Genomic DNA, 27065 nt, shown 5'->3' with positions numbered 1-27065 from the left:
AAGATATAGAACTTTAGGAATTTTGTTCAGGAAACAAACATAGGGGTTAAAAAATGAGAACTGCGTTTGAAATTTTAAGCCTAAAAGCCAGAGCCGTACTGCTTGCCAAAGAGCAGTTATACTTCTTGGCTGGTACGTAACCAAGGAGATCTTGTAAAGAGAGATGGTTTTTAGTATTTTTTAATCAGCCAAACCTAAGGTAAATGTCTATGATTTTACATTGAGAAGATGTCCATCTTTAAGCTCCCCAGTTGATGCTATGTTAAGAAAAAAGAAACAAAACAAAGACAGTACATTCACTACCTTCTTCAACTTCTGTAGTAGATACAACCATTCTATACTAGAGCAGGGTGGTCTCCACTCAAAAGAATTAGTGTTTGCCTTTTAGCACTTAGCATATATCCTGGAGGCTGCCGGGAAACACAAGGTACCACAGGATCCATCATTCACAGTTTCAGGTACCCTATGTAATGGCTGGATTCTCTAACAGCCTAGAAATCATTGACCATGTTCATTTGCCTTCTGTGGCACCTGCAGACATGGAAAAAAATCTAGGAAAATGAAAAACATTTCCACTACATGAGCATGCACCTGGTGTCATTGCCAGAGAGGTCATAACTAATGTACTGACACAACACTGAGGGTCTGACCGGGTTTGACAGTATTTTCCAGTTGTATACACTCAGCGGCTTTTTAAAACAAGTTCAATTAACTTGACACAGCTTCACAGGGTATAACATACAATAGGTAAAGCCACTCAGCATAAGATGACTCAAGTCATGGGTATGAAAGAGGTCACTGGGGTTTTTTTTCTTGGTTTTCCTTTTTTCTTTGGACTTCATTTTTTCAGAGCAGTTTGAGGTTCACAGAAAATTGAGGGGGTGTACAGAGATTTTCCATATACCTGCTGCACCCACGAATGCAGAGCTTCCCCCATGATCAATACCTGCCACCAGATGGTACATTCATTGCAAATGGTGAACCTACGTTGGCTCATCACCATCACCCGAAGTCCACCCTTTACATTACGGCTCACGCTTCACGCTGCATATGCTGTGGGTCTGGACAAATGTATAACATGCATCCGCCATTATGGTATCACACAGAGGATTTTCACCGCCCTAAAATCCTTTGCCTATACAACCCTCCTCACCACCCAACCTCTGGCAACCACTGATTTCTTTTTTATTGTCTCCATAGTTTTGCCTTTTCTAGAATGTCATATAGGTGGAATGAAACAGAATCTGCAGGCTTTTCATATTTGCTTCTTTCACTCAGTGATATGCATTTAAGACTCCTCCATGTCTTTTCACGGCTTGAGAGCGCACTTCTTTTTAGTGCTGAATGATACTCCATTGTCTACATGGACTGCCGTTTACTTATTCATTCACCTACTGAAGGGCATTTAGGTTGCTTCCAAGTTCTAGAAATTATGAATAGAGTTGCTATAAACATTTCTGTGCAAGTTTTTGTATAAATATAAGTTTTCAACTCCTTTGGGTAAGTACCAAATAGTGAAAATTCTGGAGTGTGAGGTAAGAGTACGTTTCATTTTGTAAGAGACTGCCGGACCGTCTTCTAAAGTGGCTGCACCACTTCGTCTTCTCACCAGCAGTGAATAATTCCTGTTGCTCCACATCTGCACCAGCATTTGGTGTTGTCAGTGTTTCAAATTTGGGCCATTTTAGGGGCTTCCCTGGTGGCGCAGCGGTTGAGAGCCCGCCTGCTGAGGCAGGGGACGCGGGTTCGTGCCCCGGTCCGGGAGGATCCCACATGCCGCGGAGCGGCTGGGCCCGTGAGCCATGGCCGCTGAGCCTGCGCGTCCGGAGCCTCTGCTCCGCAGCGGGAGAGGCCACAGCAGTGAGAGGCCCGCGTACCGCAAAAAAAAAAAAAAAAAAAAAAAATTTGGGCCATTTTAATAGGTGTGTAGTGGGATTTCATTATTTTAATTTGCATTTCTTTGAGGACACATGATGAGGAGCATCTTTTCATATGCTTCTTTGTCATCTGTATGTCTTCTTTGGTGAAGTATCTGTGAAGGCCTTCTGCCTATTTTTAACCAGGTTGTTTGTTTTCCTATTTTTGAGTTTTAAGAGTTCTTTACATATTTTGAAGAAGAGTCCTCTATCAGACATGTTTCCTTTTGAAATATTTTCTCCCAGTCTTTGTCTTGTCTTCTCATTCTCTTGACAGTTTTCCACACAGCACATGTTTTAAATTTTAATGAAGTCTAGTTGACCAATTCTTTCTTTCACAGATTATGCCTCTGGTGTTGCATCTAAAAAATCATCACCATACCCAAAGTCATCTAGGTTTTCTCCTATGTCATCTTCTAGGAGTTGTATATTTTTGTGTTTTACATTCAGAGCTATGATCTTTTTTTGAGTTCATTTTTGTGAAGGGTGTAAGGTGTGTGTCTGGATTCAATTTTTTGCATGTTGGATGTCAGCTGTTCCAGCACTATTTATTTAAAGTCTCTCTTTGCTCCACTGTATTTCCTTTGTCCAGGATCAGTTGACTGTACATTGTTCTATTTCTAGGCTTTCTATTCTGTTCCATTTGTCTATTTATCTACTCTTCCACCATAGACACACCACATTGTCTTAATTACCATAGCTTTATAGTAAGTCTTGAAATCTGGTAGTGTTAGTTCTACAACTTTGTTCTTCTTCTTCGATATTGTGTTGGCTATTCTGGGTTTTTTCCCCTCCCTATAAACTTTAGAATCAGTTTGTCAATACCTACAAAATAACTTTCTGGGATTTTTATTGGGATTGCACTGAACCTACAGATCGAGCTGGGAAGAACTGACATCTTGAAAATATTGAGTCTTTCTGTCCATGAACATGGAACATCTCTCCATTTATTTAGTTCTTTGATTTCATTCATCATTTTTGTAGTTTTCCTCTATAGTTCTTATACCTATTTTGTTAAATTTATATCTAAGTATTTCATTTGGGGGGTGCTAGTATAAATGGTATTGTGTCAATTGACTTTGTATATTAAACTTGTTTCCTGTAACTTTGCTTTATCACTCATACATTAGTTCCAGGAGGTCTTTTTTTTTTTTTTTTTTTTGCTGATTATTACAAATTTTCTATATAAGCGATCATGTCATCTGTGAACAAAGACAGTTTTATTTCATCCTTTCCAATCAATATATCTTTTTTTCTTCTTGTTCTTGTTTTAATGCATTAGCTAGGACTTCTAGTATAATTTTGTAAAGCAGTGATGACAGGGGACATCCTTGTCTTGTACCTGATCTTAGTGGGAAAGTTTCAAGTTTCTCATCATTAAGTATGATGTCAGCTGTAGTTTTTGTAGCTATTCTTTATCAAGTTGAGGAGGTTCCCCTCTATTCCTAGTTCACTGAGAATTTTTATCATGAACACATGTTACATTTTGTGTGATGCTCTTTCTGGATCTGTTGGTTTGGTCAAGTGATTTTTCCTTTTTAGTTTCTTGATGTGATGGGTCACATTCATTGGTTTTTGAATGTTGAACCAGCCTTGCATACCTGGGATAAATCTCACGTGGTTGTGGTGAATAATGATTTTATAGATTGTTAAATTCAATTGGCTAATATTTTGTTGAGGATTTTTTCATCTTTGTTCATCAGAGGTATTGATCTATAGTTTTCTTTTCTTGTGAAGTCCTTGTCTGGTTTTAGTATTAGGGTAATGCTAGGAAATATTCCCTCTACTTCTATTCTTGAAAGAGATTGTGGAGAACTGGTATAATTTTTTCCTTAAATGGTAGAATTCATCAGTGAACCTATCTGCACCTGGTGCTTTCTGTTTTGAAAAGGTATTAATTATTGATTAAATTTCTATAATAGATATAAGCAATTCAGATTGTCTATTTCTTTTTTGTGTTTGCGAGTTTTGGCAAATTGTGTCTTTCATTGAATTGGTCCATTTCATCTAGGTCCATCATTTAAAAAAAACTTTTGGGGCTTCCCTGGTGGCGCAGTGGTTGAGAGTCCGCCTGCCGATGCAGGGGACACGGGTTTGTGCCCCGGGCCGGGAAGATCCCACATGCCACGGAGCGGCTGGGCCCGTGAGCCATGGCCGCTGAGCCTGTGCGTCGGAAGCCTGTGCTCTGCAACGGGAGAGGCCACAACAGTGAGAGGCCCGCGTACCGCAAAAAAAAAAAAAAGGATAGATACCTAATCAAAGTGGTAGTCAGTTTCATACATGTTAATGGTTAAGAACTATGTAAGGACTACAATAGATGTTGCACTTTACCTTGAAAAAACATGAAATTTACTCGGGGAAGGTGTGTGGAAAGAAATGCAGCTTGTGAGTTATAGTCAAGCGGTGGAAGGAGTGTTATCAGAAATTGGAAGGAAATTTTTAACACCAGATATGGACAGATGTGACAGACAGTGAACTGAGATAGAGGTAGATGCCTGAGATGCGGGTGTGTGTGTGTGTGCGTGTAGTTTCTATACTCCTTTGTGACCTGGTTCAGTTGGGTGGAGTTTTCTGTGTTTCTTGTGGATATCTTACGCATAATTAGCACATGTGAAACTCTAGCTATGCTCAAATTGTTCCTTAGTATATCAATCATGTTGGAACAAATTCACATTTTCAAAACAAGTGTTATAGCCTAACTAATTACACTTTATTTCCGTCTTAACATTTGTCATTACATCTACTTCTTATCCTAATATCTAGTCTCAATGCTTCTAACGCGGTGCCCTCCCCGTTTAGGAAACCTATTCTTCCAGCCGTGCTTTCGGTGGCAGTTCAATCAGTGGGTCGCTCTGTCCTTCAAGGGGTCTATAGCTCTAAGACTTGCAGCAGCTCTCTTCAGCAATTCGACGTAAAAAAATATCTCTCCCCTGACACCTTGTCTTCCCACTGGAAAGCGGACAACCTCCTTTTTCTGTCAAAGTCCTACTCTGTACCCTGTCATGCCTCTGCCTAATCTCCTGATTCTCTTCAACTAATAAGCGTAAGGGGAAAGGCTCCACATCTATAGCCACCATCTCTCTTCACACCATGACAGACTCTTTACTTCCCTATCAGCTCTCTCGGTAATAGCCTCTTTGCTGGCAAATTCATCCTTTTTCTTTCCATTTTCATGCCCCATTCCTGTAAAGCACCTGGTTGCTGGTCACTGTTTTATTTTCCTGGGGCTGCCATAGCAAAGCACCACAGGCTGGGTGGCTAAAACAATAGAAACGTGTTCTCTCACCGTCGTGGAGGCTGGAAGTCTGAATCCAGTTGTCGGCAAGGCCGTGCTCCGTCTGAGACTCTGGACGGAGTCCTTCCTGCCTCTTTCTAGCTGCTGGTCGTGGCCATCACCCTTGGCTCACGGCAGCCTTCTTCCAATCTCTGTCTCTGTCCTCACAGGCGTCTCCCTATGTGTCACTCTTCTCTCTTATTAGGACACCAGTTGTATTGGATCAAGGGCCTGCCTTATTTCCAGTATGACCTCTTGTTAATTTACATCTTAATCACATCTGCAATGACCCTATTTCCAAATAAGGTCACATTCACAGATACCAAGTGTTAAGATGTCAACATCTTTTGGGGGGATACGCCCATAACAGTCACCTCTTCTTTCCTGAAACTCTCTCGTTCATTTGCTTTCCAAATGCAATAAAAATATTTTTAAATTTCTGAATGTCTACTCTGTGCCCCCGTCTGTGCTAAACATTTTACATCGGTTTTATATATTCCGCACAATCCTCACAACTCTTAGATAGGTGCAATTATTTTTGCCCATTTTACAGAGGATAACATTTTAAATAGCTGCTCACAAATACACAGCCGGTCAAGTGGCTCAAATGCGAATCTAGGAGATCTGATCCTGACACCCACACCTATCACAATCCTTTGACTAGCAACCCAGGATCACAACTACTGGGAAAATTAGTACTTCACTGCTGATCTTAGAAAACATGGCTGAACTAGAATGATGGGAGAAAATCCCAAACCGCAAAGATTTAGGAGAGAATGGGAAGAGAAAGAGACAAAGCAAGAAGGGTAGATTAGTATTTCAAAAGGTTTTGCAAAGAAGGGAAGGAGAACGGTCGGTCGTTTCAGAGCAGAACAAGGGTCATTTTGAGAACAGGGGAGCATAGCATGTTGGTAGAATGAAAGCAGAGGTTAACTAGAAGCATCCTGAAAAGGCAAGAAGAATAAGGTCGGCTGATGGAACACCATCCTGAAAGGCAGACGAGGATGTGATGAAGACCAGACATCGAGGTGCTGGTCATTGAAAAGGCACCATTTCACCAGGTCTCCAGGGAGGGGTTAGAGAAAGACGTTTTTTTCTCTCGTGTCTCAGCTTTACCAAACATCTAACATCTATCTCAGAGCAGACTTCATTACACGCCCTTTTTCTCTTCTCCCCACAAAGGTTTTTGGCCTAATTAAGGAGAGGGTCGAGCCATTCTTTTTTGGCATTCCTCCAATAAATAAAACCTGATTACTATCTGCGGCCCATAATCTTTTTGTTTAATATGTAGCCATTAAATGAGAAAATGTATTCCCTCTGAAAAGTGGTTACCTTCTTTTTGTAATTTATTCTGTGTTGGGATTTCGGTTTCTGAAGTTTTTTCTGCATTTAAGCAGAGCAACTCTACCAGCTTTTCTCGGTAACAGTTCACATGTGAAAATTTGGTAGTCGAGATGTAGATGTCGTTCAAAAATACTTCAACTTCTGTGACTGAGGGAAAAACTCAAGGTAAATTGTCCCTAGGAGCTGACATCCACAGGAGAGTCAGTCGTGTCAGCGGGGCATTGCTTAGTGCTGCAATTCCTACGTGCCCGATGCAGTCAGTGCGAAATGTCACCAAATTCCAAGTTTCAGGTCCACCAAAAGATAAATAAACAAACACATAAATAAATAGAAGGAGAAGAAGAAGACGAAGACGGAGGGGAAGAGGAAAGAACAGAAAAGAGAAATATACAGAAGAAAGCCACACGGAGCTTCGCCAAAATCAGAATGACATGCTGGCCCCCATTTAGCTAATGGCTAAGAATCTGTAGATCCTCATAGACATCTAACCTGTAGACAATGAAGAGGCCCAAGAGAAACGCTCCTGCTCTTAACGTGCACACTCACTGCCTTTCTCCAGGCCACCAGCCTAGTCTGGGCTCCCTCTGCGCTTCCTCCTGCCTGTAGCCTCCACTCGTGTTTCTGCACAGACCCCCATCCCAGCAGTAGCCACCCACCAGCCACCTGCCAAGCTGCCTTCCTGCCCTCATTCATCTGAAAAATGATCTTAAATCCCACCCCATCAGGAAGACTACCCCAGTCTGTGGGCAGGATTTTAAGAATCAGCCTCAGGAATATAAAGACAAGAATGTTTTATGCTTTATATAAAGTGCTTTAATTGTGAGCTCTTTCAATCTGTCCAGTAGCATTGTAAGGTATTATTGTACCCATTTTACAAGGGAGGAAATTAAAGCTTAGAAACATTAAGTGGTTTGTCCACATTTCCTAGACAGTAAAGGTCACAGCTGGAACTCAAACAGAGGTCTTCTAATTCCTGCTGGTATAAATTGTTCTTAAAAGGGCAAAAATGTATGATGCACTCTATTCTAGGAACATAAGCGATATTCAAATGATTGTGCAAGTGCCCTGTGAGCGCTTAATAAATATTAAACCTATTCATCTACAAAACTAATTGCCTTCATACAGTAGTAAACGAGAAGCAGGAAACTGCCTTCTAGGAGTGAAGGGCTTAGCCACTAACTTTGCCCAAGCAACAGAGAGAGAGTACTATTTAGTGTTTCAATTTGCAAAAATGCAATGAAAAGCTCAGCTGAATCTCTGGGCAGGTTTATAAGCAAATAATAACCATATAAGATACATGGGATTCCTTTATGATGCCCTCAAAGTGAGAAGGATCACAAGGGAAATTTAACAATGAGCGCCCCAAGAGCAATGAGCAAATATTCAACAGACTTCAGCCAAGTCACTGTCATTAAACTTTCATGCTTTCAACGTGAATATGCAGGAGTGTCTCGTCTATGTCAGTCAACGGATAAGATTCAGGAGTTAGCAGCTGAGCCAGGCCCAGGCCCTACAGTCTAGGAGCTCTTCTCTGCCTGCTCTCTTTGAACTTTCTGCTCTAATGGACTCTTGCTCTGATTTTGTCTTGGTCATTTTTCTAAAGATGTCTCATTTTTTTCCAGCCTGTCTCTCAGTGACATTTCAGGTGCTCCTCTAGGGTTGACTCTGTAGTCTACGGAGGGTAGCTGTCAAAACTGCTGCAAAGCCTGACATTATTTTGCAAGCCTTTTTTTGAAGGAAGAATCTTTCTCCACTCTCTATACCATCCTACAATCAAGGCTCCCTTCAAGACCTATGATTGGATCAGGAGAACATTACAGTTGCCCCACTGCCACATACAACATGAACTAGTTATACAAAAGGCAAATTTTCACTGTTCTGACAGTACTGAGATAGTAGTGTTTCAACACTACTTGGCTGGTAGCTCTTAAATTTCATGGATTTGGTCACATGACATATTATAGGCGCAAAAGTCACATTTACATCGGGTCGGTCCTTATTCGTCTGCAGCGGATTACAGAAATCACAGCCATAAACAGAAGATTTCATAGAGGAATAGAAGTTTAATAGAACAAAATATGATAAAGGGGAGAGCATGACTTCTGGAATGACATATTGAGTCCCTCCATGTATCCACTCCGCCAAAAATGCGATAGCAAAAATGATTGAAATCAAAATTTCAAGAACTCTGGAAGTTAACCAACGGCTCGCAATGATCTGAGGAGTACTTATTCAATGAAAACTCTAAACCCTGGTAAGAACAGAAGGGTTTGTGCACTGTAACTTGATCTACTTCCATTTTTCTCTCACCAGTTCCACAATATCCTTAAACTTCAGCCACCTTGCAACCACAGTAGCTGTGAAAACCAACAGGAAGCCTGTGTACTTCCAGACACAACACAGACTACTGAAAACCAAAAATAAGGGGAGAACACCGGAAGCAGTAAGAGAAAACAACTCATCACATACAAGGGATCCTCAATAAAATTAACAGCTGACTTAGAAAACATCAGAGAGCAGTAGGATGACATCGTCAAACGACAAAAGAAAAACTGTCAACCAGGAATTCTACATGCTAATTAAGACATTCCGAGAATTCATCACTAGCGGAACAGCCTTACAATAGAAACTAAAGGGAATCCTTTAGGTTGAATTGAAAGGACACCAGAAGTAATTCAAACCCATACCATTGAGAAAGTTAAAAGACAACTCACAAAATGGGAAAAAACATTTATAAGTCACATATGTGATAAGAGACTCATATCCAGAATATATAAAGAACTCAAATTCTTTAGTAAAAAGATAAATAATCCAATTAAAAATGAGCAAAGAATTTGAATAGACATTTCTCCAGTGAAGATATACAAATGTCCAACCAGCGCATGAAAAGATGCTCAGCATTACTAGCCATTAGGGAAACGCATCTCAAAACCACAATGAGACATCATGTCACACCTACCAGGACGACTAGGATCAAAGAACAGACAATCATACATTTCCGTGAGAAGGCAGAGAAATAACAGTCCGCAGACGTTGCTGGTGAGAATGTAAAAATGTTTCAGCCACTTCGGAAAACAATTTGGCAGCTCCTCAAAATGTTAAACACAGAGTTACTACGTGATACAGTAATGCTACTGCTAGGTGTCTACCCAAGAGAAACGATGACACACACAAGCATGGATGTTCATAGCAGCATTATACCTAATGATTATGTCTATTCATAGCTGGAAAATAGAAACAACCCAAATGCCTATCAACTGATAAACGGCTGAATAAAATGTGGTCTATCCATACAATTAAATATTAACCATAAAATATGAAATACTCATACTTGTTACAACATGGATTAACCTTAAAGCATTATGCTATATTTTAGAAAGCTATACACAAAAGACTCCATGTTGTATGATTCCATTTATGTGAACTATCTAGAACAGGCCAATCTGTGGAGATAGAAAGTAAATTACTGATTTCCAAAGGCTGGAGAACAGGGGGTTGGAGAGTTACTGCTACTGCATATGGATTTTGGGGGGAGGGTTATGAAAATGTTCTCAAATTAGAGCGTGGTGATGGTTGTACAACTTTGAGAATGTATTAAACACCAAAAATTGTACACTTTAAACAAGTGAATGTTATGGTACGTGAACTCATCTTCACAAAGCTATTTTAACAAAATGGTAAGAAGTGAAGATAACTTACATAGATCCACAGTCACATACGGTAGCTTGCAACAAGGTGCTGAGAAATTTTAATTAAAAGATTCACAGACTTAGGAAATGAACTTATGGTTATAGGGAGGAAGGGTGGGGGAGGGAGGGATAGTTAGGGAGTTTGGGATTGACATGTACACACGGCTATATTTAAAATGGATAACCAACAAGGACATACTGTATAGCACAGGGAACTCTGCTCAATATTATGTAACAACCTAAATGGGAAAAGAATTTGAAAAAGAATAGATACATGTATATGTATAACTGAATCACTTTTCTGTACAACTGAAACTAACACAACATTGTAAATCAACTATAATCCAATATAAAATAAAAAGTTAAAAAGATTTTTTTAATATATCATCAGTTTTACTGCAGGGCAAAAAAAAAAGAAAGATACTAAACACTACATATGGCAGAAATAAACACCATGATTTGGGGTGTGTAGTAATGATTTAATAACAATTAAAATTTACCAATTACTATGTCTTGCTGGGCACTGTGCTATAAATTAGACACTTTTACAAAGTCCTTTGTCAGAATGGATCAAGAGAATCCCATTTCTCAGAAAGTGTCATAAGGAAATAAGACAGCTTTGGTAAGTAAAAAGAAGAAACTAAGGTAAAAAATGTCTTTGTACAGCATTATTTATAATAGCTAAAACCTAGAAGCCATTTAAATGTCCAACAATAGTGAAGTGTTCATCTACCTTTGGTAAATGCAGTGGTAAATTTCATATACATAATATTTAATCAATAAAAATTATAACTGGGAAGACTAGCTCCTTGTTTAAATAAAGGGCTACAAATTTGCTTATGTGCTACAATATTAACAGCAAACATGTATTGAGCATTTCAGCTACTGCTCTAAACACTTTCCATGGATTAATTCATTTAATCCTCATGGTAACCCTTCGAGGTAAGTGATATTCAGGCACATAGCAGTTAAGTAACTTGCAGAGGTCAGCATGCTAGTAAGAGGTAGGGTCAGCATTTGAATCTTGGCCATCTGACCCCTCAGACCGTGTTTTAGCCTGGACCACCTTTGGTGGAGGCTGGACCACCTTTCCAGCATAGCGTCGTACTCCATGGATACAGACAAGGACCAAAAAAGATACTCCAAATGGAAACATCTGACTTGATGGAAAGATTAGGAGTAAATGTTTTCACTCTAATTCTTTAACCTTCTAAAGTTCACATACTTTTTGGCTTTATACAAATAGAAAGCGAGGGAGAAACAAAAGTCTTATAGTCCCATCATTATTCTTGTTTCCCAGCTCCCTCAGGATAAAAGATTTCATGTTTACCGAGAAAATGTAATGCAAACGCAATACCAAAGCAAACAAACAAAACTTTTCTCTATTCCATCTTGAGAATGTGTATTGTAATATGTCTTAGTAAGAAAGTTATATCAATTTTACCTTGAATATATCTGCATGGTTGGGGTTAAACAGCTGGTGTCTCCCAGATCCCAAAATAATAGGACCTGAACATCTCGTTTCTCCATAGACATAAAGGGATACTGTTGCCGCGGTGCCGGCATTCTCAAGATCCCCAGTGACAATAGTCACCTTCCAATCTCCTTCTGCAAAGGAGAAAGGAAATCAATATGAAATTGTGGAGGAAAACCACATTGATATTAGGAAATGAGGAATTCTGCGTAATCTACTTAGTTATGAAATGAATAATTTGTGAACTTATGAAGTATGAAAATCATTGCTAATCATGGACTCCCTTTTGGAAGGTAGCATGTAGAAAAGTTTTGGCAATCTTATAGCATTTTAATTACGAAGCAAATAAGCAGTGGGCTTTTCACGACAACAGATACTTGGGGGAATTTAGCACTAGGTGTTTGGCTGGCGGATTTAGGAGTCTATTTAGGCATCACTGGCAGGTGTGGGTGGGAATGGGTGACAGACATGCTGACAGCCTAACATGAAGGCATTATCTGCACTAGGAGTCACCCTTTCAAGCCGGGGCTGGTGACACACTTTAGAGATCCGAGCAGAATCATGGAGACGATGCAGAAGACCTAAAAACAAAGCAAAAGGAGCTAAAAATTTTTTCAAGGAAAAATACTGGAGTCCCCTAAGGGTTGGAATGTTGTATGTAGGACCCAGCAAAGGAAGTTGGGTTTGGGAGACGGAGGATGAAGAAAAGAGGGATTTGAAATAAAGAAAGACAACATATCATGTAAGCAGAATGGATGGCTGAGCTCCCTGCCCTGGTGGTGCTGGGAACACAGGAAGGCTGAGCGAGCAGAGAATGACAGAAAACCTCTTTTTAAAAGATCTGCAGCTTGTTCTACGATTGTTTAGCTGGAAAGACGAACTGAGATGGTATTTATTTGATCATTTGGTGCACTTTGGAAAACTGTACCATCAACCCCGCAGCAGTAAACCCTCTGACGCTGAGGGCGCACCAGGCAGTCAGGCAACAGAGGATGAGGTCCTGCGGCTGGAAATCTATGCAGGGCACACGGTCCACTCATCATGGGTCATCCCTGGATTGCAGGGACAATTTAAAGACGTCTTTATAGTTATTTCCAAAGGCTCCATGAACACACACCACCTTGTGAGTATTTTTTACATTTTCAAAATGTGATTAAGACCCACCACCAACCCGGACACCTGAGTTCTCAGCAACGTCTCCAAGACGTTATCTTCCTTTCAATACATAATGCTATTCTCCCCTCCCCAATGTGTCCACAAAGATCATTCATATATCTGATTGCTTTAACACAACTTGTGTCAAGTAAATTTTGCATAATGTTAGAGTTGATAATGAAGGCGGAGCTTAAGGCTTGGTGCCAAGATGGCCCAGGAGTACAGACCTGAGAAAGGACCCCTCCGCCCCTTCTACCCTGTGGCAAGTATGCTTTGAAGAACTGTTATTCACATAGGAAAACAGGAAACATGCAAATTTCAAACTATAATTCCACTGAGAATCCTATCACGATATCGATTCTTACAGAAAGCTTTCCACCTGGGCTTTGATGAATAATTCAAGAAGTTAAAGAATCTCTTTCCTTTTTCTAGATCTTTCCCATCTCATCCTCATCTCCTTCCCTGCCACCTGAGCCTGCCCTGGGACCTGGCATCATGCTTTCATGGGGAGAAGGTCAGGAATGAGTTTGCACATCAGCTTGGATGTCTTGTTTACTAAAACAGAGGCAAGCAACAATGATCCATGGATTTATATGATACTCTTGTGTTCTTCCCTTCTGGAATTAGCATGTCACCAGGACATGAGCTTTAAAGATGGAGTTACTAATGAAATATCTAATGTGATGATTTTTGTTGATTTTCAAGTTTTCCTGGGCATAATTTTCTTTTCTCACTGGAGGAAAGTAAGTATTTTCCAATATTTCTATAGTATACTTTTAAAATATGATCGCTTAACTTCTCTAAGAATGTCTCAATATCTAAAATACAAAATAGGAACATTTGTAGAAAATAACATAGAGGAACACTCTGAGTCTATATTTAAAAGTTCTACTGTCCTGAGAAACAGTTGATTTTTATCAGAGTTAAAAATATGTTCATAATTTTTGTATTGCTTATAATATGTGTCACAGTTACAAGTTTTTTTCTGTAATTTGTGAAACTTTTTCACCAAAAAAATCAAAAGAACATGAGTTCAGATATTCTGTCTATACAAGTTTTTCTTTCTTTTTTCTTCCCTTGTAGCTGCTATCTATTCAACCAAGGAATCATACCCAAAAATACGGTCATCTGTTAACCCCTTTAGAAATCATTTCTATTAACTCAAAACTCCCAAAGGAAGAAACAGAATTTCATGTAATTGAAGTATTTCTTATGTTTACCAGGGTTTTGAAAGGCTTAAAAAATGCCATTGTTGATAATCTACCTCAGACGGTCCCATTTTATTCTCTTTTTGTTGGCTTTTGACCTTAAATTGGGGAAGACACTAAATCCTGCTACAGAAAAAAGAAAAAATTTCTCGGACACTTCGTCCTAGTAGGCTTATTTTTCTTTTGTGTCAACAATACTTTTAAAGAAGTCTAGATATACTCTATGATCTCTAAATAGCCCGTAGTAAGTTTGGATTTCTTGTCATAAGGAAGTAAGGTTTAACGGGAACTTCCACTTTAACAATGAAAAGTATAGGCTCTGTCGTTTGACATTCCTATGCACCTAAGGGCAATAAGTATATATACAATTGAACTAGAAAATCCTGAACTTCAGGATACAAAGCTATGCCAACAATGGGAATTCCATAATACTTGCTAACCAGCTGGTTTACAGATATTAAGTGTCCATATTACGTACAAGCCTTGTGATGGACATTCAAGAGGCTCTAAGGGACCACGTGAGTCAAATCAGGAAATCGGACTCCACAGAGTTTATAGATCTCACCTAATCCAAGCTTCCTGGTGATTCACTAGCAAACCACAAGCTAAGCGTTCTTCCTTTGGAAAGATCATAGACCAGGGTTGGCAAATTATGGCTCACTGGCCAAATCCAACCTGCCGCCTGTTTTTGTGATTAAAGTGTCATTGGAACCAGCACCCTCGTTTGTTTATGGATTGTCCGTGGGAGCTCTTGTGCTACCTGACAGGGTTGAGTAGCTGCCACAGAGACCACACGGCTTGCAAAGCCTAAGATGCATATTAATCAGCTCTTTATCATAAAAGTTCGCTAACGCCTGCCCTAGATGACCAATACAACTCAAAAAGGTCCTCTCCAGCCTGCAACAGAACATGTGCTGGTTCAGACTGAACATGTGGGATATAAACAAGGCAATGCAGAGCCATCACGCCCCATCGATTTCCCAGCTCACGTAACAGTTTCCAAGCATGCCCCAATCCACAAACACCAGGTTTATTTACAGCAGGCAGCCTGGACAAACCAGGCGTATCCTGCTGCGTCATGCTGCATGATTTAGAGAACTCCTCGCTGATAACTCCCAACCCGCTTGCTCTTCTGCAATGTGACCACCTACCGCTCTGTGAAGAGGTGGAGTCTATTTCCCTCCCCGTGCGTCTGGGCTGCCCTTGGCCAATACAACACAGCAGAAGTGACATTCTGGGACCTGTGAGTCTAAGTCAGCCTGGGTCTGTCAGAGCACTCGTGGCCCCCGGAGGCACACAGCGAGGCTTCAGGCAGGTAGATAACTCCAGGTGAGCACCCGCGGCGGCAGAACCATCGGGCTGAAATCACAGGAGATTCACCTAGGCAAACCCACTTAGCTGAGCCACAATCTACTGAAAGATAACATAAATCACTGTTTCGAGCCACTAAGTTTTGGGGTGGTTTCTTGTGCAGGAAAAACTGGAGCAGCTGTTCAGACCAATTCACAGGCAGGAGCTCTCAATTATCTTCTTACTTACAGATACCGTTTGTGTTTTTTCCAGGAGGGCTGACTGTTAGCATGTAGGCAAGGAATTTGACTGAGGCACCCCTTTCATTTCCCAGGTAAAGGGGAAAAAACAAAACAGACTGCAGGCCTGCTGGTAACTTTTTCCTCTCCAAGTTTTCTTACTAATTGGAGGTTTATCTTCAGGAAGGCATGAGCGAGTTACTTGGGTGAACAAAGTCCCTGTAGCTGGTGGGGTTCAAAGCCCTTTCTTAGATCTGAGCACTTCATCTTCACCTTACTCTGTGCATTGTGTTACAGGGGTGCATGGACTTGACTTGGTGGCTCAGAAAATTGTCCCTGTGGTTGAATACAGACACTTCTGTGTCTAGAAGCGGTTTCAGTTACTTGGCAACTCTCCACTGAATGAATACTCAAAGAAACATAGGGAGGATGCCTGGAAATTACTTGCTTGTTCACATACTGAGGGAAAGTCTTCAAGCTGCCTGCGGTTACACAAAGCACAGTAAACACTGTGGGACTGGCACACTTTGCTTGATGACACACACACAGCAGCGCATGCCCCTGACACGTACCCAAGCATCACAGGGAGATGCAGCGAAGGTAACAAAACCCAGTGCGCCTGTGCAGATGCACCTCCGCGGGCCTGGTTACGGGAAGGGAAGGTGGAGCCAGCCTATGAAGACAGGTACCACGCCGCCGCAGAGACGCTTGCGCAGCGCCTGCCAGGTGGAGGGGAGCCTCGGCGCAGGGGAGATGGAAGAGAAAGAGAACTGCAGGCCCTGAAGTTAAACAGATCCGCCTCCACCCCGAAGCCCCCAGGGGAGGGTCCCCCAGACGCCACGTGGTGAATCCAAGAATCCCTTCCACCCACCGTCCCTTGGCTCCTTGAGAGGGGCCTTTTCCCATCTTTACTTCCACGGCGGTATTTTAACCTTACTTACAGATCGGCAAGCCTGTGAAATGCTTAACTCAACTCTGCTGGTGATACTGACACCCGCCGAGCCACAGCACCCTCAAAAGCAGCCTCCGACCCCTGTGGCCCCCTCACAGGACAGCTTTGCTTTGCTCCACCCTCCAGCCATCCAGAGGGCCCCTTCCCACCTCCAGGCTCAGCCAGGATGTCCCTCACCTACCTCTAATCCTCCCCCCCCACCCCCCCCACCCCCGTGAACTCCTTTGACCCCGGGCTCAGCTCAAGGTCACCCCCTCTAAGGAGCGTTTCCAGACGCCCTTCCCACTCACGAGAATGAAGCCTGTCCCTGCTCTCCTGGACCCGGGCACACTTCAGCCCTTAGACAAGTAAATTAACGCCACCTCTCCATGCCTCCCACCCCCTGCAGGGCACGTTTCTATCTTAAATGTCCCTGTATCCCCAACGCCTAGCACAACACCAGCACACGGTAGCCTCTCAGACAAAGAATGAGTGGAAGATGCATACAACATTTGGGATCTGTTAAGAAGTATTTTGAAAAGTAAAGACCTCATGGGTGAGGAAGGGCATTCAAGGTATTATTAGGAATGTTTCAGCACAATATAAAAGTATTTCTCAATTAACAAAGAACAAGTCTTTCTGATGATATGTCATTAGTGTTATTTTTTGTACAAAGGACAAGGACATTGTTATTTCCCTCATAATTGGTCTTGTTATTAGCACAAAGATAAGAGAAACAATATTGACCTCGTATGACCCAAATTTTGAAGGGTGAGTAAATACATTTCAATAAGATTGGCAAAGACATTGTAAATAAGACAAATTATTACTCTATTCTAATTTTGATAATTTTATCTCCAAACAATTCTATGTATATAAACTCACAAGTCCTTCAAAATACAACCTCATAAGAGGATCATGAGATTTTTTTGAAATTTTTAAGTACTTTACAAATATTTTTATTCTTCCAAGAGACAAATATTATTAATCCTATTATACACGTAAAGCAATAGAGAAATTACATGCTGACTACCACACGAGTTGGGAAACATTTGATTCTGAATTAGAAACAGTTATGCTTCCTAGAATAAAATGCTTTCAAACAATGCTTAATATTCTCCACTTTAAGTCCGGAAAACAACCATAGAACCCTATCAGCAATGAATCTATTATATATTTCATATTGATGTTGGATTGGGGGAATCTCTTGTCGTCTCTCAGGTTCTGTTCAGTGTGTATTGCTGTGTGAAGGACACCCCAGTTCTAAGTGGGGAAGCAGTGCCAGAGACCGTGGACGGCGGTGCAGCCTGCTCCCCTCTCCAGCCCAGATGCTGGTCCAGCGGGGCTGCTGTCAGATGCTCAAGACCCATGACACATCTCATCACCAGGGAAAGGAGATTAAAAATGAGCATCTACTGCGCACATGCGACGCACCAGGGTCTGTGTAAGCGCTTTACAGATATAATTTTACCTAATCTTCACAGCAGCCTGATCGTTTCTATTATTGTCTTCGTTTTAAAAGAAGGAACTGAGACACGGGGAAATACAGTGATTTACCCAAGCCATGCAGGGAGTAAGTGGTACCATCAAGATTTAGAATCCACACTATTAACCAAGATGCTCAGTAGCCTCTCTGCACGCTGGAACCCGTTACATGTCACTATTCAGGTAGAATGACTGTTCTCTAGGGCAGTTTACCACGAATCCCCTGCCCCTCTGGGGGATATATTCAGCTCCACTTCAAACCTTGACTTGGCAGGGAAGACGGCATCACAGTTAAACGGCAAGTTCCTGTCAGGTGCCCAGGTTCCCTGTGACCAGCCTCAGCCTGGATTCCAGCTTCTCATCAGAGGCGTCCTAGCACAAAATCCCCCTCAGACTCGCACTCGCTGCTAATTCTCCCCGTGCCGCTCCACCTCTGCTCACCACCACCTCACTCTGGCTGACCTAGAGGCCTCCCTGTGGGTATCTGCTAACAGTTCTCAAGTACTTTGTGTTCTGATCGCCGAGCAGTGTACTAGGTCCCAACCTACCTTCGGAAGCACATCGCTGTACACCAGTCACTAGAACAGCAACCCATGACCTTCATTTACGTAGACGTCAAGTCTTGACTGAGGTATGCACGTCTCCGTGAGCTACCCTCTACCAGTTCTGCTGCTGTGGTCATCGACTGCCGTGCAGCAAACCACCCTAAGCTTGATGCCGTAAGACAGCAACAATTGCTACTCTTGCCAATGTGTCTGCAGTTTGGGGCAGGCTCGGCAGCGAAGGCTCTTCCCTGCTCCACACGGTGTCAGCTGGGGTGACTCCAATTGAGGGCGGGGGGATCTGCTTCCAGGATGGCTCTTACATGACTGGAAGCTCCGCCAGGGCTCAGGGCAACAGCCTCTGTGTCTCCGCAAGCAGACCTCTCCATGTGGTCTAGGCCTCCCTGTAGCATGGGGGCTGGGTTCCAAACATCCCCAGAGAGAGAGGCAGGGCCAGGCAGAAGCGACATCGCCTTTCAGGACCTGCAGTGCACAGCAGAAATGTCACATAGCGTAACTTCTGCCCCACACGCTTAGCTGAGGGAGTCTTAAAAGTTTGCCCAGGTGACTCCACCCTCTGATGAGGAATTGGCAAGGTTCTGGAAGAGTATATGGGACAGGAAATGTTATAACTGCAAACATTTGTAGCAGATGCAGTCTGCCCCCTTCCGACACCCCTCAGCCCCCTTTTCCAACAGAATCACGATTCTCTAGTTCAGTGGATCCCCACAGGGGGCTGATTTTGCTTCCAGGGGACATCTGGTGATGCCTGGAGACATTTTTTATGGTCACAACTGGGGTTGAACGTTATTAGCATGGAGTGGGTAGAGGCCACGGATGCTGCTAAACATCCTATATTTGACAGTCTCTACAGCAAAGAATTATCCAGCCCCAAATGTCAGCAGTCTCAACGCTGAGAAACCTTGCCTCAGATTAAGTAAGAACCACTTGATTAATTTATTTCACCCCAAACCGTACTCTGCTATCTGTGAATTATCTCTAAACACAAACTGGTTGAAAGTAGGCTCTTTGTGGCAATGTGTCTGCATAGCTCTTGGATGTTCTGAAGATGCTGAGATCACAGTATTTCTGTGCTAATGTCAAATCCACTCCATTCAATTACTGTGTTGAATTACGGGTTTTTTGTCTCAGTCAGGGAAAGGCGTGGACCAATATTCTAGAATCAATGGCACACGAATGACTAGCCAAACACTGGCTATTTAACGGCAGGAGAAAATGAGGCGAAAGCCAAGCAGGGGCCTGGGAAGCCCTGTGTCCTCTTCCTGGCTGCTCACTTAGCTCTTCCTTAAACCCACGCCGAAGGTTCCGGGCACCGAACAGCAAGTCCCAGCAAACATCAGCCTCTGCTGCAGAGAGCGCGCTAGGCTCACCTTCCTCTTCGGGTTCCACACCTCTTCACACACGGCCCCTCCTGTCCATTTAGTCCCTGGAGTCTGATGACCCGGTTGCAGGCTGTGTGTCAGGGCCGGTGAGGCAAAGCCCAGAGGCGGCTTCGCTGGCACGTGCGCTGCACACACCGCGGGCACTTCTCTGCGACGCTGGCCCCTAACCGCCCCCCACCCCGTTCCCAGGCACCCCCGCTGTGTCCTCCTCTCCAGGAAGCCAGACTGACACGGGCAGAAGGTTCTGACGCAGGAGTTCATTACTGTCCACACAGCCACTGAAAACTGTGCCATAAGTGATGGGAGCAGGGGGCAATCCCAAGCCATCGACATTAAATTCGGGATGCAGGAGGATTTCATAGGGTAGTTTATGTTCTTAATTATGTTTAGCTGAGGCTAATAATTAAATTTCAGTTTCTTCCCCAGAGCAGATGCCATGTGGGTTGTGAGGCCAGTAAGCATATATGGAAAATAGAATCACGAAGACAGGAAATATTTTAATCTATTTACCACAGATAATCCACCAAGTTGCTAATAATCAGGCTACAAAGAGCTGGCATTGCCTGTAAACAAATGAGCAAGTGCTCCAAGAATGTTACAGTCCCTCCAGTCAGAAACCCTCGAGGGCGTGTAGGAAGCAGAGCCATTTCGAGCGCAGCAGTTTTGTGTAATGGTGAAGCACTGAGTTCTTCCTTTCACTAACTGCTTGACTTAAGACCAGTTTCTGATACTTCTGAGCCAGTTTCCTGGGATGAGATTTTTACCACCACCACCATCCCCTCACCCCCACCCCCCACCCTGCACTATAACACCATTAGATTCCAAATAAATGGCAAAAACAAACACACAAAAAAACTCAAAGCCCCAAACTTTTTAGTTCATTATTTCATTCCCAAGGAAGTTAAGAAAAAATCCCCAGTGCCAAATAACAATAACGATAAAAGGGGCCATCGGCAGAAACCAAGGGGTGAGCACAGTTGAAATCAAGACGGCTAGGGACTTCCCTGGTGGCGCAGTGGGTAAGACTCCACGCTCCCAGTGCAGGGGGCCCGGGTTCAATCCCTGGTCAGGGAACTAGATCCCACAGGCATGCCGCAACTAAGAGTTCGCATGCCACTGCTAAGGAGGCTGCCGGCCGCAACTAAGGAGCCCACGTGCCGCAACTAAGGAGCCAGCGCAACCAAATAAATAATAAAATAAATAAAATTTAAAAAAAGAAAGCCCGGCTGACCTGTTGTGGAGGTGCTGAGGCCCCGGGCTGGGCTCCCAAGCGGGTGGGAGCAGGCCAGCCTGGCAACTTTGGAAGTGAGCCCAAAGGGGCTGCAGCCTTGGTGAGAGGTGGGCCAGCAAATAAGTGTCAGGAAAGGGGGTTTAGCAGAAACACAATTTGTCTCCACAAAGGTTCCAGGTGGAAAAGAGATTAATAAGGATAATAACAATAACGATGATAATCTCCCCTGACAGTTAAAAACATACTTTCACTTGGGCCCGGAATGAGGTTGAAAGCTAAAAATCCAAAGATATGGCCTAATAAGTTAGAAAAATAACACAACAAAGTAAATCCAAAGATATAGATGATATATACACACACATAAACACACGCATTCTTGATGTCCGTGGGAAGTTAGAAGGCGCTCCTTTAAAGCAAGAACAGTACAGGCTATGGAGTCAAAACCATCTGGATTCAGATTCTAAATCTGCTATTTGCCACCTGTGTGACTTCAGGCAAGCTAAAAACAATCAAACAAACAAAAAGCTTCTCTGTCCTTTAGTTTCATCACCTGTAAAATGGAGCAGTGATACTATCTACCTCATGGGTTATTGTAAGGATTACATAAATGAGTATATCTAAAACACTCAGCACCGACACAGCAAATCCTATGTGTTCACTACTAATGCTCCCATTACTGCTTCTCCACATTGTACCAGGGACCTAGATAGCATCTTAGGACGAGAAAAGGGGCATGATCATTCACATGTGATACGGCTGTTTTTCCAGATCATTCAGAAGTATCTTGTGAAAATGTATTAGAATTAGAATTCATTCAAATGTACTTATTATTATAGGATTAATATAAACGTATTGGCTTAATAAGAGGGTTTAGTATAGTGGCTAGCTATAAGAGCGTTACACAGAAGGCACTGACAAGTTAGAAAATTCAATCCAGCAATGTACATTAAGAATATTATCTCATGACCAAGTCCAGTCTAACTCAGAAATGCAGTTTTACTAGGGCAATGATTTTACCTGTAGAATTATACTTATGTTTATAAGGTGTCAAGCTTTGGAAAATATGCCTTAGATAATTGTGGGAGTTCATTAAACATGGCACAGAGTTAGTGATGGTACCTAATTGTACCATCACCCCAAAATGAAATTAGCTCAGCTGATTCCTTCCTTTTCCTTTCCTTCTACCATTACACTGAAATAGCACATTTTATGCAGCAACATAAAAAGGGATGAATTGTGTAAATGTGCTTCATACACTTTCAAAATCTAAGACTCATGGTTGCTCCTCAGGACTGAACCACAAGGGAACCCCGCCTCATCAGGTTAGACTTCCTAACTTCTCAAGGTTCTTGCCACACCATCAATTAGCTTATTCACCTAACTATAAGACTATCAATGTATTTCTAGAATCACATTGAAACGGAGCAGGGACCCCACTTTTGGTAACAATATCGCAAGACATATTAAAGATCATATTCTTCAGAATTTAAAAATGAAATAAAATAAAAGAGGATCATTCACAGACAAATGATAGTGTCTCACGAACTAAGGTCTGTGATTAATCCACATTAGTACTGTAAAAACAAAGACAGACCTAGAGTCTGTCATACAGAGTGAAGTAAGTCAGAAAGAGAAAAACAAATACCGTATGCTAACACATATATACGGAATCTGAAAAAAAAAAAAAAGGTTCTGAAGAACCTAGGGGCAGGACAGGAATAAAGACGTAGATAGAGAGTGGACTTGGGGACACGGGGAGGGGGAAGGGTAAGCTGGGACGAAGTGAGAGAGCGGCATGGACATATATACACTACCAAACGTAAAATAGATAGCTAGTGGGAAGCAGCCGCATAGCACAGGGAGATCAGCTCGGTGCTTTGTGACTGCCTGGAGGGGTGGGATAGGGAGGGTGGGAGGGAGAGGCAAGAGGGAGGAGATATCGGGATATATGTATACGTATAGCTGATTCACTTTGTTATAAAGCAGAAACTAACACACCATTGTAAAGCAATTACACTCCTATAAAGATGTTAAGAAAAGAAGACATTTTAGTGAGGCCATAAGAAAAAACTAAAACCACAGAAATAATAACCAGAAAAACCACCTTATAATAGTTTATTTTAACCAAAATTACACTGATAAACTATATCTACCAAACTCCTAGGTAAACACCTCTGCTGTATAACGTAACTTCACTATATTCGGTAACACTTATATTGATTACATGGCTAATATTATTAACAAAGGAATTTCAACACTTCCATCCTTAATTAGAATCTTCAGTTTAAAACTATTAGCCTCTATTATTCATATATGCCCTGCCAAGTTCTGGAATTAATGGATAATTTTCCACTTAGAATGTCATTTCAAGCTCTATTACTTAAGGGCTTATTGTAAGACACAGACCTTTTGAGACCCCTTAAAGTTACTTACTAAGTGATTCCAGAACATTAATAAAATTCTGTCCATATTAACACATGCACAGCCTTTTCTCTATAAATAACTAAAAAACATAAAGTAAAATCTAAGCCGAAATGCAATTTCTACCATCAATAAATGCAAATGCTAATCATCAGCCTGGACAGGGTGCTTGCATCTCAGCAACCATCCTAGTCGGTACGGGACTTTATGAATATAATAACGTTAGCATTAAACCTAGCCTGGTTTCAAATTCCCACACACAGTACAAACATTGTTGAAAACACAGACGTTTGCTGACTTGACATGCATATTAGGAATCCGTACTTACCTCACTCAGATCAGCTTTAAAGTGTAAACATATTAATAACACAGTTGCAAGTTGATTTTAAGAGGATCTAATAGCAAAAGCTAATCTCAAAGGACTTAAAAATAAAACTGAGAAACCAATATGCAAAGTTAGTGGCTAACAAAAAGTATATTAATAGAAATTAATCCTTTGAAAAATAATTATTTCCCCTATACATTTAAGTTATTGAAGGGAAAAAGCTTTTGTGGCTAAAGTTACTTATGCTCGTTTCTTTATAAATCAAGCTATAATTTAATACCTGTTTCTAGATTCATTTTAAGTATATTTAATCAATAGTTTAAACTCAATACAAATATATTAAAATTTGTACAAGGCAAGTAATCTTAAAACAGAAATAAATTATTTCAGATAATTAAAAAGACAAAGGGTGGCAATAACACTTACCATTTGCTTCCTCTTGTATTTTAGCTTGATGATTTATTTGCATTTCTGAAAAAATAAAAGCAAAGTGCAGTTAATGATAGATCTGTCTGATGACATTGTAAGTGGGAGAAAAAAAAAGTGTGACTTTAACTCTTAAATGGGAGCAAATCCTTGGGTTGCTTTTTAACTTACAGGAGGGCATTTGCATTGCCAAGACACACTTTACACATGCTTCTATTTTCACCATGAGGAATAGCTGGAAATCTGACGTGAAGGGTAAGCTACCTAAGGGGACATCCTGGGGGCACCTGGGTATGTCCTGGCTGTCAGTTGTACCAAAATCATGTTGTACTTTCTTCTATTCAAGCTGTCATTAATCCTCACCTTGTAGATAAAGTTCGATTTCTGAATGAATTATGCCCTGAGACATAAAGGGAAGCCGTCTGAGGAAAAGAAAAAAAAAGAGAGAGAGAAGAAAACAGGAGAGAAAATCAATTTTTGTTTTTCTCTATTTTTACAATAAGTTTGATTCTGCATTAATTTTGAAAGTTAAAAGGTAATTATAGGAGTATCTTTTTAGAAAGTCAAACACAATCCAATCTACTGTGTACTCATCACTGTGGGAAAATGACACCGTAACTGTGGCTTGAAGAATGAAACGTCTGAACTGCTAGACCTGCGGACCGACCATCTGCCTCTCAGTCCTCACGCACTAACACTGATAAATGCAGCCGGGCCCCCAGCGGGTCGCTGTTCATGACGGGGCTGTGACGAGACCAAGGGCGGGCCTGAGACTCTGAGCCTGACCCCGGGCTCAGGCGGAGAGTGGCCACCCCTTGGTCTCAAGGAATCTGGCACAGAAAGGTAGGTGACACCATTTTAGTACATCCTGAGTGGCGACTCTATCTTGCTCTCACATAGCTTCCTTTAGTAGCTTTTCCTTGGCATCTCCAAAAAGAATCACATTACCTTAAAATTCAGGGCAAATATTCCCACTTTGGGAAATGTGCTTTCGGGGAGTAACAGCACATCCTGGCAGCTTCCCTCTAAACAAACCAACTTCCACGTTAGAAGCAACTTGTGCAGAAGAAGGCTGAGCTCAGAAAACCCAGCTTCAGTACTTCCTGGCCTTGTAATGTTACCCTCTGGAAGCTCAGTCTCCTTGACTAGATTACCTGCCTCAGAGCTGTGATGAAGCTGAAAGGCACAGCCTTGTGGAAACACTGCCTGTCCTACTAAGTGGTACCTGAATGTTACCATTATCCCACGGTAACCACAGTTACGGTTATCCCACACGCCTTCCATCCATCCACCCAGGCAACAGACGTTCAGGAAGAGCCTTGTGTGTGCCAGGCCCTCTGCTAAGTGCTGAAGATGCAAGAACAAGAGACAAGCTCAGTATAAGAGGAGAGATGAACGTGCAAAGGTGTGGCTGTGCAGATCGTCGTACGTGATGTAAGAAATGCTTCCAGGTGTTATAGGAGCAGGAAAGGGGACTGGCCACCTCCGAATGCCCAGAGTGGGGAAGAACAGGCACATTTCAACGAAGAGGTGCCGATGCAGCTGGAATCTGGACGGTGAACAGGTGCTTGACAGGAAGCCAGAGGTCAGGAGGGCACGGCAGGGAGGGAGAGCACAGGTGAAGGCACGGAGAGCAGATGCTGCAGGGCCGAGGCACAGGAGGTTGCTGGCAAGACAAGGTGGGGGTGCAGTGGGGCAGTCGGGGGGCCACAGGGGTCACTGGAGGGGGGCGAGAACGCCAAGGAGTTCAGAGGCCGAGCTGTGGCGCTAATTCAACCACACCGGCCTGGAAATCACTGGAGGATGCTAACAGGTGGGGTTGACAGGAGACCTGTGAGCTCACACATTCCACTCAGCTGTCAGGACCGCTCTTCCCTGCACCCTTCAAAGGCAAAGAGAGACCTCATTTCCTCTGACCGCTCAGCTGACAGTGTCCTTTCTCTCCCCCCTCTAGAATCTAATAACATAGCATTATTTTATGCATTGACTTAGCCCCTAATTATGCCATCTTGCTTTGTTTGGGTTTATGCACCCATCTTTGCAGCTAGACGACTGGCTGCATAGCTTCCTTCACAGGCCAGGACAAAGGAGGTCACCTTTTTGTGTGTAAGAACATAGGCTCGGGAATGGTGTGGAGTCAGACTGCCCGGCCCATGTTCTCAACCTCTCTAAGCCTCAAGTTTCCTCATTTGTAAAGTACAGGTAATAATCATACCTACAGCATAAGGATGCAGGATTAAACATACATATTTAAATTTCTCATCTGACACCTGCTATCTGACATGTGATAAATGGTCAAGAAATATCATTACTATTATATTCTCTCATTGCCAAACACAGTACCTTGTACATAGTTGGTGTCACAGCAAATGTAATTCAGGCGACAGTCATCCCCCATCCCCCATCCCCTTTTTAGATGTTCCAGAAAGAAGTAAGCCTTGGAGAGCAAGGTTTGTACCAGAGGACCTGCCTTCCATCCTAGCCGACTGGAGATTAGTTAATCAGATGTTCTCTCTTAATATTTTGACCTAAAAGATATAGCAACTGTGATCCGAGAATGCTGCCCAAGGAGGCTTCACGGTACTGGTACTGGTAAGGCCAGCTGGTACTCCGGAACCCGAGCCTGCTGCAAGCCAAAGAGATGGGTGAGAACCTTCCAGAAGAAGCTGATCTCCAGAGAGAAGAATGGAGATTTTCAACGAAGAGACACTT

At 42.3% G+C, this 27065-nt stretch overlaps 1 pseudogene; it reads right to left on the bottom strand.

Annotated features, from left to right (window-relative positions):
• LOC138842403 (lipoxygenase homology domain-containing protein 1-like) overlaps positions 1-26751 on the bottom strand; it is a 73162-nt pseudogene extending 46411 nt beyond the window's left edge.
• Between the last annotated feature and the right edge of the window lie 314 nt (positions 26752-27065).

Source organism: Globicephala melas, chromosome 17, assembly GCF_963455315.2.
Source record: "Globicephala melas chromosome 17, mGloMel1.2, whole genome shotgun sequence".
Taxonomy (NCBI): Eukaryota; Metazoa; Chordata; class Mammalia; order Artiodactyla; family Delphinidae; genus Globicephala; species Globicephala melas.
The sequence above is the reverse complement of the archived record's forward strand: the minus strand, read 5'-3'. Positions and strand labels throughout refer to the sequence as shown.